Source organism: Oryctolagus cuniculus, chromosome 9 (genome assembly GCF_964237555.1).
Source record: "Oryctolagus cuniculus chromosome 9, mOryCun1.1, whole genome shotgun sequence".
Lineage (NCBI taxonomy): Eukaryota > Metazoa > Chordata > Mammalia > Lagomorpha > Leporidae > Oryctolagus > Oryctolagus cuniculus.
Genome location: NC_091440.1, coordinates 113,411,231 through 113,424,897, shown reverse-complemented (window position 1 = coordinate 113,424,897; position 13,667 = coordinate 113,411,231). Strand labels below are relative to the sequence as shown.

The following is a 13,667-nucleotide window of genomic DNA, read 5'->3' as shown; positions in this document are numbered from 1 at the left end:
TGCCGGTTCAAGCCCCAGCTGCTCCACTTCCAATCCAGCTACCTGCTAATGGCCTGGAAGAAGCAGCAGAAGATGGTACAATGCTTGGGCCCCTGCCACCCACATGGGAGATCCAGATGAGGCTGCTGTCATTGGGGGGTGAACCAGAGGATGGAAGCGCTCTCTTTCTCTCTCTGTCTCTCTCTCTTTCTCTGTAACTCTGCCTTTCAAATAAATCTTAAAAATAAAAAATCTATCTTAATTTTCCTGTTTAGTCAAACATCTTTTCAACTTTTGTTTAAATTGACTTTTTCCCTTCATTATGAAATGACTTATTTCTTTGCTGCTTTATATACCTCACAATTTTTTGTGTGAGTTTTACCTTTTTTAAGTGTTGGGTATTTTTGTATTTTCAAAGTATTTTGTAAGTATTATTAAGCTTTATTGTGGGATGCTGTTCATTTCCTTGGAAATAGTTTGATCCTTTCTTCATCTTGCTCATAAGCTCTTTGTTAGATGATACCAAAGCAACATTTGTACTAGAGCTAATTTTATACCACTATTGAATCAAATCCCTTGTGAATACTACACCTATTGTTCAATAAATTATAATGTTTTTCCACTCTGATCGATGGAAATGAGAAAAATTCCTGTTCCAGTTGAGCTCTGAGAGTTGTTCCCTCTCATTCTTTCTCAGCCCTGGGTAGCTTTCACATCTGAATGCACTGATCAGTATTCATCTGTAGCCTCTACTGGGACCACCCTGTACCGATCTTCAGAGCTCTCCCTATGTGCAGCTTTCCCCCTTCCACTACTCTCTGCTCTGAACTTTACTTCCTTTGTCCTCACACCATAACGTTTGTGTTCTCCTCCCAAGGAATCTGCTGGACTTGAGGTTCTCTCTGCATTGCAGCTGGAAACACTCTTCAGGCAGAAAAATGGAGCAATCCTAGGGCTTTGATCATGCTTGATCTATTTGTCAATGATCACTGTCATCCCTTGCCTGGTGTCCAAGATCTTGAAACTGTTCTTTCAAATATATTGTTTGATTTTCAAAAATTCTCTATGCTGGAGAATAAATCCAGTCCCTCCGACCCCACTTTCGTCAAAAGTGACAGTAAGTTGCTCTTTAAAGCGTCTTCTACTCAAAGTTGAATCCTGCATTAGCACCCCCTTGCTCACAGCACTTCCATTGGCTTTTGCTCTTGTTTTTTCAGATGGCAAGTCAGCCGTCATCCATGTGTTTCCCTTCATGATGCTTTTCTGTATCATTTGTTTTTGACAGCTTGGTTATAAAGTTAGTAGATGGTAGGTTTTTTTTTATTTATCCTATTTGGGGTTCAGTGAGTTTCTGGATATATAGAAGTTTGTCTTCCAAAAGGTTATGGAAAATGTGCACAATAATTGTATTTTTATAGGAACTTTTTTCAGATACCTCATATGTCAGTTTTTCCCAGTATTAGAAAACCTTATCCCACCAATATTTATTCTCCTTTCTTACTCTTTCTTCCTCTCTTCAGTCTCCTATTGCATGTATGTATATTAGGCTATTCCATATCACCCCTAAAATTCCTGAATATTTAATTTTTGAAAAATGTTTCCCCCTATTTGTCAAATTTTAAAATTTCTGTTGCTATCAGTTTCATCAGCTCTTTTTATTCTATATTACCTGCTTTTCAATTTTTTGTTAAACCAATTCCTAGAATATTTTGTTTTAATCATTGTGTATCTTCAGTTCTAGAATTTAGTTCTTTTAAAAAATTATTTCTGTTTATTTTAGAGGAAGAGAGTCATACTGAGAGGCACATACACACACACAACTCCCATTTGCTAATTCCCTCCCCAAATGCCTGCAAAGGGCGGAAGTGTGCCAGACCAAAGGTGAGAGCCAGGAATGCCGTAGAGATATCCCTCATGGGTGGCAGGAACACAACTACATGGACCATCATGTGTTGCCTCCCAGGGTGCAGATTAGCAGGAAGATGGAATCTTATGTGGAGCCAGCATTGGAACTCAGGTATCCTGATATGGCACGTGGACATCTCAGGCAGTGTGTTAACTGCTAAACCAAATGTGCACACCCATTTAGCATTTATAAAGCTTCTATTTCTCCAATTTTAATTCTTTGAACATATTTTCTTTAACTTCTATAACATATAAAAGCATCTTTATAATCTCCACCCAACAAGTCCAGCAGTTGAGCCACCTCATGATCAGTTTCTGCTGATTACTGCCCTTTCCCAAATTTGTGTCAATTTTTTATTGGATATTTGACATTGTGGAGTATATGAAGCATATTCAGAAAGTTTATAGAAAATGCAAATTATGAAAAATCATGTGTGTATTTCAAAAAATTTACACCCAAATAAACTTAGTTTCATTTTTTTGAAGCACTTGTGAATGAATGTTTTACTCTGTTATATTCCTTTGAACCAACACATAAGCAAACACCAAGTGTTCAAGTGTGGTTGCTGTAGGTGGCAGAGGCTCCTGGAGAAAGGTGGTATTCCCAGCTGGTCTGGGTCCCATACGGGAATTTCAATTTGTGCTCAGATCTCTCCTCCATCCCCCATCCCACTCTCATCGTGGTCCAGTTCTCCAGTCCCAGATCACCTCGCGGCTTCTTTTACTTGCCTTTCAGCTCCTGTTTCCTCAGAGTTGACATGAATAAGGTCTGTGCTCAGGATTTGCGGTGGGGCAGAGGCAGGACATGTTCCTGTGTATCTCAACACATCTGTGAAAGAAAGATTAAAAAGCCAGTGAAGTTGTGATAAGCAGCATTCCTGAGAACTATACAGCAGACATGAAGCTGATTTGAGGGGAGAGGTGGCTATCAGGAGCTTTCGGGGGAGGATGAAGACCATGGATCTGTATTTCTGTGTGATTTTGGATATGTAACAGCTGAAGTGCCTCCTGAAGAGCATTAGGTACCCTGACTTTACTGGGGCTGGGAGGAGGTGGGCAGTGAGCCAGGCAATGAACTTCTGCCAGGCCCCCGTGGTCTGACCCAGGCTGACCCCATGGGCTGTTTTCTTCCTGACCATACCCCAGGTACTTGGTCCAGTTCCTGCTCTTTTTCTGGGCTTTCCTGAGTGAAAAAGCCCTGAATGAGTCTCCTCCCTGAAACCTGTCTGTGGAGTGGAAGAGAATTTCCCCAGCATCCATCATTCTTGTTAGCTCTGAAAATGAACACGCAGGCCCTTTCAGTCCATGGAAAATTGATGATCACACACACACAAGAATTAGTCTATAGGTCGTTCACAGACCTGTTTTATCATTTCCTACTCTCAGCTGGTGTCATATGCTAAGAACTTCACCCTTCTACCTGTTGTCAAGGAAAAGGAAAAAAAAAACTGAATTCACATATGCTGAGAATCCTCCCCACCTTACAAGTGATGAAACTGAGCTCAGATAAGTTACATGGCTTGTAAGAGGTCACACAAGACATGAAACAACTAAATTTGGACTCTTTTGGAGTTCCATATCATGAGAATCTTTCAGGTATGATAGATAAATGTATTTTAAAAATTAAGCAGAAAAGATATTTTTAAATGAAATTTTATATACTATGCCACCCTATTGCACTGTATGAAATGAGTGCATAAGTTGTGATATAACACTGTGTCAATCAGACTTTGGTCGAGGCTGCAGAGAGAAGGCTTGGTCTCTCATGTGGAACTCACTGGTCCGGCCAGGTCTCTCCATGAAGGCCCTCATAGGTCAGTTTGAAGGCAAACTGGGCACGGGTGGTTCCCTAATAGCAGATCAGGAAATATTGCTGTCAGTCTCAGCAGTCATGTACATCTTAATATGGTTGATCACCCCCTAGTTCCCTTTTGCTTAGATAGAAAAAACATGTTCAGACAACCTCTCATTGTCCTTCAATTATGCCTTGGAGTAAAAATGTCATAAAATACCAAGAAATCAGGGGAAAAGCTAACTGATACTAGTCCCAGTCTGCCCTGTGATAGGCCAAAGTCAGGAATAGGTACCCATTTGCTGCAAGCATATCTGTGATGTGGTTTATCCAGAAAATGTGATGACAAGTTGCTCTCCAGCTCCTGGGAGGCATGTGGTAAAGGCTCAGTTTGCCTTGCACTACTCAATGAGTAGAAACAACAGAGCTATTGGCTCCCAGGCAAAGACAGTGAACATAGACTGTTTGCTAACTCACAAAATACAGCTTTGCAAGGTGAAAAGGTTGGGAGCATTAATAACGCATAGCAACCCACTATCCTGTAGCCAGTAAGAGAACATTTCATGTTAGGAAAACAGCATGGGGGGTTTTCCTTGCTTCATCTTCAAGACCAATCTTACTGTAGGTCAGAATTTACGCATTTGGGTAATTCATTTTATTTATTTATTTTATTTATTTAAAAAATGGAGAAATGACTAGTTTTATGCATTCATGATGCAGTGAATTTAAAGAATGCAAATTAAAGTAGTGATCCGTGATTACCTTGATGCTTCCAACTTCTTTTAGCATTAGTCCAGCTGAATTTCCTGTACCACTGTGCGGCACTATATACATCATAATTGCAGACAAGGCCTCTGCTGACTCTAAGCTTGACAGCAGGGAACAGTTGGGATTGTTGCCGCTGCTTGGGGCTGCAGACCTGGTGGATGCTGTGCCCATGGTTGATGGGGGAATTAAGCCGGCAGCTTAACCTGACTATGTCTTGACGGTTGGATGATGCTTTGTGGGTCTAAATATGCTGAGAGAGAGACAGAGACAAACATAGATGTGGAGAATGATACAGCATCATTTCCCTGCTGACTCAGCTAGTGCTTTATAAGCCAGTCCTCAGTGTTGCCACAACTTTAAAAAGTAGATACTACTTTTTTTGTAGGGGAACTTACACTCGGAAATGGCAGGTGACTTCTCAAGGTCACACTGCAGTAAGCATCAGCACGCCGGGGTCTGTGACTCTAAGGACTATACTTGATCTTTTGTGCCACTCTGCATCTGCTAACCAGCAGGCCCTGTGCCAAGGGCTTTACACTAATCCTCCATGCAGCCCTGAGGAGGAAGCTCTGATTATTCCCATCAATAGACAAGGAAACCAGTTCACAGAGCGGCTAAGTGGCATTCACATGGGGTGCCTGCTCACTCCGTGTTTCTGTTCTCAGCTGGACCCATCACACTTAACTATTAAGGTTTGTACAAACTGGCTTCTCTATTTTAGAAGTACCCAGCTTCTTAGATATAGTTTTGGGGCAGTGAATTTGCATAGATCGTGTGTACAACTGCAGATACTTTCACTGATTGTGAATTGGGCCCTAGCATTGCTTTGCTGGGAAACCCACTTGTGCGGGTTATTTACAGACACACACCCTGCTGATGCATTTGGTAGCAGGGCATTGAAGCACAAAGCTAGGACTCTCATGTGGATGAACGACTCCAGCTTTGACACTGTGTGACAATAACACAAAGGTCCACGCAGGATCACACGGTGCATCTTTTGCAGTCCAAGGTCTGTGACTGTGAGGGTGGGGGATAGGATTCAGATGTCACCCTGGCAAAACTAAGTCAGCCCAGCTCACATCCCAGGTTCAGATATTCATGCCCATTCAGTAGTAGAATTCCAGGATGGCTCTGGAGACTGGGGAGGTTGGCTTGTCCTGTGGAGTCATGTAGTATATCCTGAATTATCTCAGGCAGTGCTTTTGCATCATTATATGTGCCATCTATATCTTCTGGGAGCCCTATTCAGTGACTGACTGTATCCCCCTGAATTCATGCATTGAACTCCTGCCTGCCAATCTGATGATATTAGGAGGTGGAGCCTTAGGGATAGGACTATGTGATGAGAGTAGAATCCTTGTGAATTAGATTAGTGTCTTTAACAAAGGGACCCCGGAAAGCTCTCTTGCTTTCTTTCTTCCACGTGAGAACACAGCTAGAAGTCAGCAGTGGGCAGCGTGGTAGAGACCCTCACCAGCACCACGCTCACAGGCACCCTGCTCTCAGAATGGTGAGATATCAATTTCTTTTGATTATATGCCACCTGCTGTAATCTAAGCAGGATGTGGCACCCAAGCTCATGTTTTAATTCCAAAGTCACAGGTTGATAGCACTGAGAGAGTAGAAGTATTCAGTTATTTTCTTTGGAAGCATGGCCTGGTGGGAGAATCTGTGGTAATTGAAATGATGCCCTTGAACTCTTACATCGGGGTGGTTTATGAAAGCCAGAGTGCAGCCCAGCCAGTCTGCTTACTGGCTCGCCATGTGATCCTTCCTCCACGCACATTCCACCATTGCCGTCCATTGCCCTGATTGCCTGCCAACCCAGTGGGACTGCCTAACTTGGACTGAGCCTTTGAAACTGGGAACTAAATAAATCTTTTCTTGGTATTAAACTTAGTTGTCTCAGGTAGTTCACTGCAGTGACAAAAAGCTGCCTAATACATAAAATACATGGTATTTTATCATAATAGTCCAAACCGACTGAAACATTCAGTGAGAAAGGTACCCTCACAACATCCATACCATAGATTAGACAACTGAGTCATGGTCAGGAGCAGTCTTGCTGAGTCTCTCTCCATCCACAGTCCCTCATCCTAATGTCCCTGCTCTGCTCTGCTGCAGGGCCCAACCCTGTGCTGCTTCCCAAGATTGCTAGTTCAGGGATCACATGATCTAGTTTGGTTTTGGATGTAAAGGAATCCTTCCAAGGCCATTCTATTTGACACTGGTAAAAGAAGTCACAGTTGCACTTGACTTTTCCTAATAGCCCTTTGCACTTTTTGGTCTTCTCAGAACTGAACAAAGTGTTTTGTCAGCTGGTTTTCACCTCGTGGTCATAGCCCTGGAACCCTTCAGGACACACATAAAGCAAAGGATTTGGTTGCCCAGCATCACACCACATGCCAGGCCTCATGCCTAGCCCCATGGCCTCCTGATGTTTGGGATTTTATTGATAGGAAATCACCCTAGGGTCTACTGTAGTTGGAATCCAAGACTCTGAGTCAGAACTGATAGCCTAATGTAAGGCTGGAAAGTTCTAGCAGGTTTCCTAAATAACGGCCTTGTTCTGGGGGTTGGAAAGCAGTAACAATGATTAGGAGAAATCTGGCTCAGAGGAAGACCAATGCTGAAGAGGAACACGTGTATTTTCACAAGAAAGTTTATTTGTTTAAAGAATCATCCTTGGCTTCTGTAGCCTTTTTCCTGCATCCTTGTTTTTCTTGGTGATTAACCTTGCTCTGCTTTCTTTCTTCTTTAACCTGTCTTCTGGGAATTTTCTTAGTCACACACCTCTGCTCGGGAAAACTCCCATCTTAACTGAAATGTAATGGTTATGTTCTTGTGCTGCCATATTTAAGTAAGGGCAGGTTCTACTGTAACAGACAATATCAGAGTGTCAGTGACAACACAACAGAAATCTCCTTGATTGCCTCATGGACAGGGCAGGCAGGTGTCCCTCCAAACAGACTCTCAGGAACTCAGGTTCCTCATAGCTTTTGGCACCATCATCTCTGATGGGAGGAAAGGAAAAGATGAGCCAAGAGACAGAGAGAAGGTTAGAAGGTTGCATCTGAGCGTTTTTCATGGGCAGGAGCTAGGAACCCCATTTTTCACTGGCCAGAACTCAGTCACATGGTCCCGCCCCAACTGCAGAGGAGCTGGAAACTGGAGCTACAATGTGCACTGTCACTTTTGCAATAGTCTGTTGGATTTTCCCCAGAGGTAGGAGCCATCTGCAGAGACCTGTCGATAAAAGTGTGCTTTGGAGTCAGCCTTCTTCTGCATCTTTGTAACTCAGTAGTTGTAATTTGTAAGCCATGCTCTTACTCTGCCTTTCAAATCTGTCTATTCTTATGTCATAACAATGTTTTGAGACTAACAGCACTGCATATGAAGGACTTAGAACATTAGGAAAAAGCCACCATTGCTCTCCTCAGGGTTCAGGGAAAATGCTGTTCCCTTTGCTGCCTAAGAGAGAAGCCTGTCCTCTACTCCAGCAGTCATAGGCAGCAGTGTGCACACAGCACCTGCCCACTTACCAAGATGGGGAAGTAGGTCTGACCTTCAAGCTGGAACCCATGACAGACACAGACTCATTCATTCTGAATGGTAGTAAGGTCCTTCAACGTGCAAACCAGAGGCACAGGAACGAGTGCTTCACTGGCATCCCCTGTGGCCACCGGTTTGAGTCCCAGCTGCTCCATTTCTGATCCACCTCCCTGTTAATGCACCTGGGAAAGCAGCAGAGGATGGCCCCAGTGCTTGGGCTCCCGCACCTACGTGGGAGACCCGGAAGAAGCCCCTGGTTCCTGTCTTCGGCCTGGCGCAGCCCCAGCCGTTGCAGCCCTTTGGGAAGTGAACCAGTAGATGGAAGACTTCTCTGTCTCTGTCTCTCTCTAATTCTGCCTTTCAAATAAATAAAGTAAATGTTTTTAAAAAACAAAGGCAGAAATGCTTTCTGAAAGATGGAGGTATGTGTTGCCCTGCGAGGTAGAAACTTCTCACACTGGAAGGGTTCAGTAGGAACAAAATAGCCATCAAGCAGGAACAGAGCTGCGAGCCCTGTACTGAGGGTGAGAAAGGGCGTGGGGATTTCTACCAGGGAAGAAAGCGCATGTCAGAGCGCCTGGTGGTTATTGGGTGACAAAAACAATGAGTACCTATTGCTTCTGTTCTATGAGAGTAAGAGGGAAAAAAAGCCTTAATATCATGATCTTGGTGGCTGGGAGACAGTAGAAAATGTTGACCAAAACTTGACTCGTGCTTTCTGTATCCTTCCCACAACAGAAAAGCTTTGACCTTAACGTATTTTTAACATCCGACACGTTGCTCCGTCTGTACTCATCATGGAGTCCAGTGTATTGCAGGCGGTCAGGAACTCTTTTGTTGATTGATCGATTCTCTCAGCATGATTAGGTACACAAGCATTGTTGAATGAATGACTCTTCCTTTACTGCAGGTTTAATTGCCTCGGTTTTCCCAGATTTTGTTCCGTGACCTGTGTTTTTCCACATTCCTAATGGTTCTTGTGTCCCTGCCCAGGACAGCCTTCAGTCTGTTAATGCCCCTCTTATAATGCGGCTCCCAGAGCTAAACATGACACACTGTCTTTAATCAAGTGATCCACCAACTCATGAGGTCTTGTGGTGAGCACCAGCTGAACCTGAAAACAAAAATCCTACTGTTCTGGAAGGCCAGGGGGTCAGAAATGTACCCGGTTGAAATTTCCAGCAAATGCATCTAAATGGGGCTCTTGAAAACCAGGGGTAGACATTTGCAGTTTTTGCGTGCTATGTTTTTGTTGCTTTATAACCCCTTTGGCCAAAGAGAATATTATAGTCAAACATGGCATGCCTCCTGGTCTCCATGCCTGTGCCAAGTACCAGACTAGAGATCTGTGAGCTAGGAAGCCAGCCAGCTCTTTGAAGCACATTGCATCAGACATTTCCTGAGGTGTAAAGGAAGGACTCCTTGCTAGAAAGCAGGGAGAATTTTGGCTCTTAGAGACTGGACTCAGTAACTTTAACTCCCTGGCTAAGGACCAATCTTCCATCAGGCAGCTCTCATGTGGCCTGCAAAAAATTCAGATCCAAAGCCTGTGGCTTCTATTTTCCATGTTGACACCACAGCCTTGTTTGAAAGAAATATCCCTTTTTGGGGACAAGGGAGGGTAAGAACAGCTTTTAGGAAAAGAGAAACATTATATAATCTGACATTAAAAGAGAGACATTATATAATCTGACATAAATTAATTTTGGGGGGCAATGTTGTCTTCTGCATTGGGAAACCATTGACTCTGAATTAGAATGCTGTCCAAATAAATGTTGTCATGTATCACTCTTTCTTTCTAAGTTAAGTAAAATTAAATAATATGTAGTGGTATATATCCTGGTGTTTATTATATTTATAAATTAGACCCTAATGGAGGTTTCTCAAATAACTTCACAAATTATCTCTTATAACCAAGGAATTTGATCTTAGTAGCACTCAGAGTTAAATATTTTGTAATTCTAGATTCTATAACTCTTCCAATGTGCCATACAGGCTATTTATGAACGGCATGTGCAAATGTCTCTGTTTTCATTCCACACAAAGCACTGCGCAGGTGATAGAAAATAATTAATAATAAAGAGGTCTTGGAAGCTTTCCTTCTGAATGTGTAAAGTTGAACCCTGGGGTGGGAACATAGCTGGTTAGAGTAGCCTTAAGTATATGAAGGAACAAGATAAAGGCACCTTTGGGAGATTTTTTATATCTGATATTCCCTATTCCTGCAAAATATGGAGCTATTATTAGGTTCCCCTACAGTTGTTAACTAAGACTCTCCAGAGGCAAGTTCCAAAATCACCATCAAGGTGATAGCCTATGTCTTCCCATAGATGGATGCTTTTTCCATCACAAGATCTACAATTTGAGGGTCAATGTCCCAGTGAACAGGTGATGACCATAAAGACCCCTGAAAGAAGGCTCTGGACAAGTACTTTAGTGTGACTTTCCTGTAGTTCTCAACTCTGAGTCTTAAGTCCAAATTCTGGATACTTCATCTTTTCTTTTGGGAATGTGGATCTGGCACAATTCGATCCCTACCTTGTTTGGGGGCTAAAAAAAAAAAAAAAAAAAAAAAAAAAAACCATGAAATATTTATGAAGTGCTTTATTTCACAAGAAGTAAAGTTCCAGGTTACACAACCTCTGTAAGCTCCTGTGTGGCAGTGTTGGAACTGCATTTCTGCTCTCCCACCCCCACCCCACACCGCACACAGCACCAGCTCTTCCGAAGTCACAGGCTCCACTCTTGGGCTATCCTTGTGTGATAACAGAAGAATGTCACACATACATTTGCCGTCTTTCTATAATCATGTTTGTTGTTGAGTATGGTGTGATAGATGATTAAAATGTCCAAGAAGGGAAATAAAGGAGTGGGGTGAGAAGAGGAGGAAGCAGCAGCAGGGAAGCATGAAGTAGAGGAAGGGTGAGTGAGAAGTGACAATCCCCGAGGAGCCCAAGCTGTTAACCTGCAGGGTGTGCACATCCTCTGCCAATCACATTGCGAGGTGACACTGGGACTCACTGACCGTCTTGCCAGGAATGTTGTCAAGGTCTGTTGTGGACAGGGTTTCTCGGGACAAGAGACAGTGGGGTGCAGAGCTGTTCACTTGGCATCGTTCACCATCACTAACGTCTCTGATAGCGCATTAAGCTTATCCTGTATACCCGGTTTCATAAAGGTGATCGGGAATGGCAGGAAGCCAAGGAATGGGCAGTGATCAGACACAGAGAAGCAAGGCTTCCTATGACAGCCACCGGGAAGCGGCCAGCTTGTGTTTACTTTCCACTCCAAATGTTTTCCTTGGTATATCTATACCACCACCTATTTCTCAGGAAGTGACACAAAGGAACAGGCTTCACAATGCCATCAATGTCCATTTTGACAGCATTCATGTCACAATACACAATCATGTACTGTAATTATACAAAATCTAAAGAATGAAATGTTACTAGTTACATTGCTTAAAATGAAACTGACAGTCAAACAGAAATAACAAAAAAGAAATCTCCTTGGTAATCCATAGAGATACTTGACAATATTACAGGAAATGTAGCCAAAGAATTGTCCTAGCATGCTTTGTCATAATTTCATAAATTCCCAGCTCTTTGGGGGGGGAAAGAAAGTGCATTTTCACAGCCTATAGTTCACAAAGAAATAGCTTTCACAGGTGTTCAAGTGACAGAGAAAGGAATACAAAGTGTAGGCACCAAGATTGCTCAAACAGCAACAGAGTTTGAAGAATGAGACTTGACGCTCTTCTGAACCAGATCTGGTTTCTTGAAAAAGAACCTGGACAGTCACATTATTCCAAAGGGGCCAAGGAAAAAACATCGAACTGTTAATAAAGAAGAAAACCATCAAGAACTAGACCACTTAATACAAATATTTTTCTATTCTACTTTGAAGTTAAATTACAGCTTTTCATATTTTGAATAGGAAAAGATTTGTGGTTGATCTGTGGGTAGAAGCCCTCTCTCTTACCCATCCACCCTCCCCGCTTCTGATCTGGTAGCTTAGGTTTGCAGTACAGACATTGCTGGGTCCATTTACTTGAAGTAGAATTGCTATTTCTTGATGTGTGACCATGCTTTTTTTGAACAATGAGGTATAATTCAATGCTAACCATGCCTGTTCCTTCCTGGGCTATGGGGTCGGTCAATGGTGTGGGCAGAAAACAATTCAACTGTCTGATAAAATCATATACAGAAATTATTGCACTTTAAAAAAATGAACACAAAAAACTCAGCCCAACTAGCAAAGGGCCTGAAAGTCTTGAGAAGTGCCATACTTGCTGCCCTTTGCAGAGTGCATCTTGACCTTTCAGGTGTTCTGTTGGGTTTGTCCATTATTAAATTTCCAGAAGTGAAAGAGTCCAAAAGACACTGTAGGCTCTTTAAGGCTAAGTCTTCTCAGTGCTTCTATGAGATAAAATTATCTCCTTGGCCACATACTACAAAGCAGGGGCTCCTGTTAGCAAAATGACTAGCAGGGCTCCCCAAAATGTCTGGAAGCAAGGGAGGATGGGTGCAGATCACGTCCTCTCCTGTGAATGAGAGAGAGAAAGCCAGTGAATGGCCTGGGACACATCAGCAGCCTCCTCTTTTCTTTACCACTTTCACATACTCAACTCCAGAACCCAGGCATGCTGCTGGGGATTTCTCCGTGCATTTCTCTGTGCGTCTTCTCCTTTCTGTGGCTCTGAATATCATTCCCTCTACCTGCACATTTGTCTCCCTCTGTCCTACCCGTTATCCTCCTTGCCCACTATGCTCTCTGTCTCACTTTCTTGGTGAGTAAAAGGTAGTGTTAGTCCCATTCTGCTATTCACAGGTCTTTGCTTCCTCTCCTTACATACGTTTCCCACAGTGCACCACTATCCACTCCCTAACCTGTCAATGTCTCCAATGCAGTATCTTCAGATATTCCAGACTCTGTTTATGAGGCTCACTGGGCTTATTCAAGGTCACCTCAGTTGAGAATACTTAAACCTTCGAAAATCTGTTCTGTTCCTGTTCCTGTCAACACTGGAGCTCAGGGTACTCATGATGTTACTAATGTTTTCATGAGGCTCTCAAGTGAGTGCTTATGTGAGCAGTGAGATAAGACATTTTTAGGGGGCTGGCGCCATGGTGCAGTAGATTAATCCTTCACCTGTGACTCTGGCATCCCATATGGGCGCCAGTTCTAGTCCCAGCTGCCCCTCTTCCAATCCAGCTCTCTGCTATGGCCTGGGAAGGCAGAGGAGGATGGCCCAAGTCTTTGGGCCCCTGCACACACGTGGGAGATCAGGAAGAAGCACCTGGTGCAGCTCCGGTGAACCAGCAGACGGAAGACCCTTTTCTGTCTCTCCCGCTCACTGTCTGTAGCTCTACCTCTCAAATAAATAAATAAAATCTTTAGGAAAAAAAGACATTGTTAGATACTGCTATCCCGAAACTCTAAAGTTAACATTGTTTTTCTTCCTATGGGTATCATCTCAAACTCCTATGTAGTCAATAAAGCATTTGCACAAAATGTCTAAATACATTTGGAAGGTGGTTTGCTGTATGACAGCAGTTCCCAGGAAAACACAGTTCCCATCTCTGAATCATGTAAGGTGCTGGGCAGGGAGCATGGAGTACAATCATCATGAGTGGCAGAGACCCCTGCTTCTTCCTGCCACCACCCTCAG

At 43.1% G+C, this 13,667-nt stretch overlaps 1 protein-coding gene across 3 annotated transcripts in view; it reads right to left on the bottom strand.

The window, feature by feature from the left end:
* Window positions 1–10,585: 10,585 nt before the first annotated feature.
* The window catches only part of PTPRO (protein tyrosine phosphatase receptor type O), a 266,448-nt gene continuing 263,366 nt past the window's right edge, over window positions 10,586–13,667 (bottom strand). For 2 of the 3 annotated variants that reach the window (XM_008259342.4, NM_001170980.1), the window contains 1 exon segment: window positions 10,586–12,539. The gene's annotated coding sequence lies outside the window, so the exon portion shown is untranslated. 3 annotated transcript variants of the gene reach the window in all.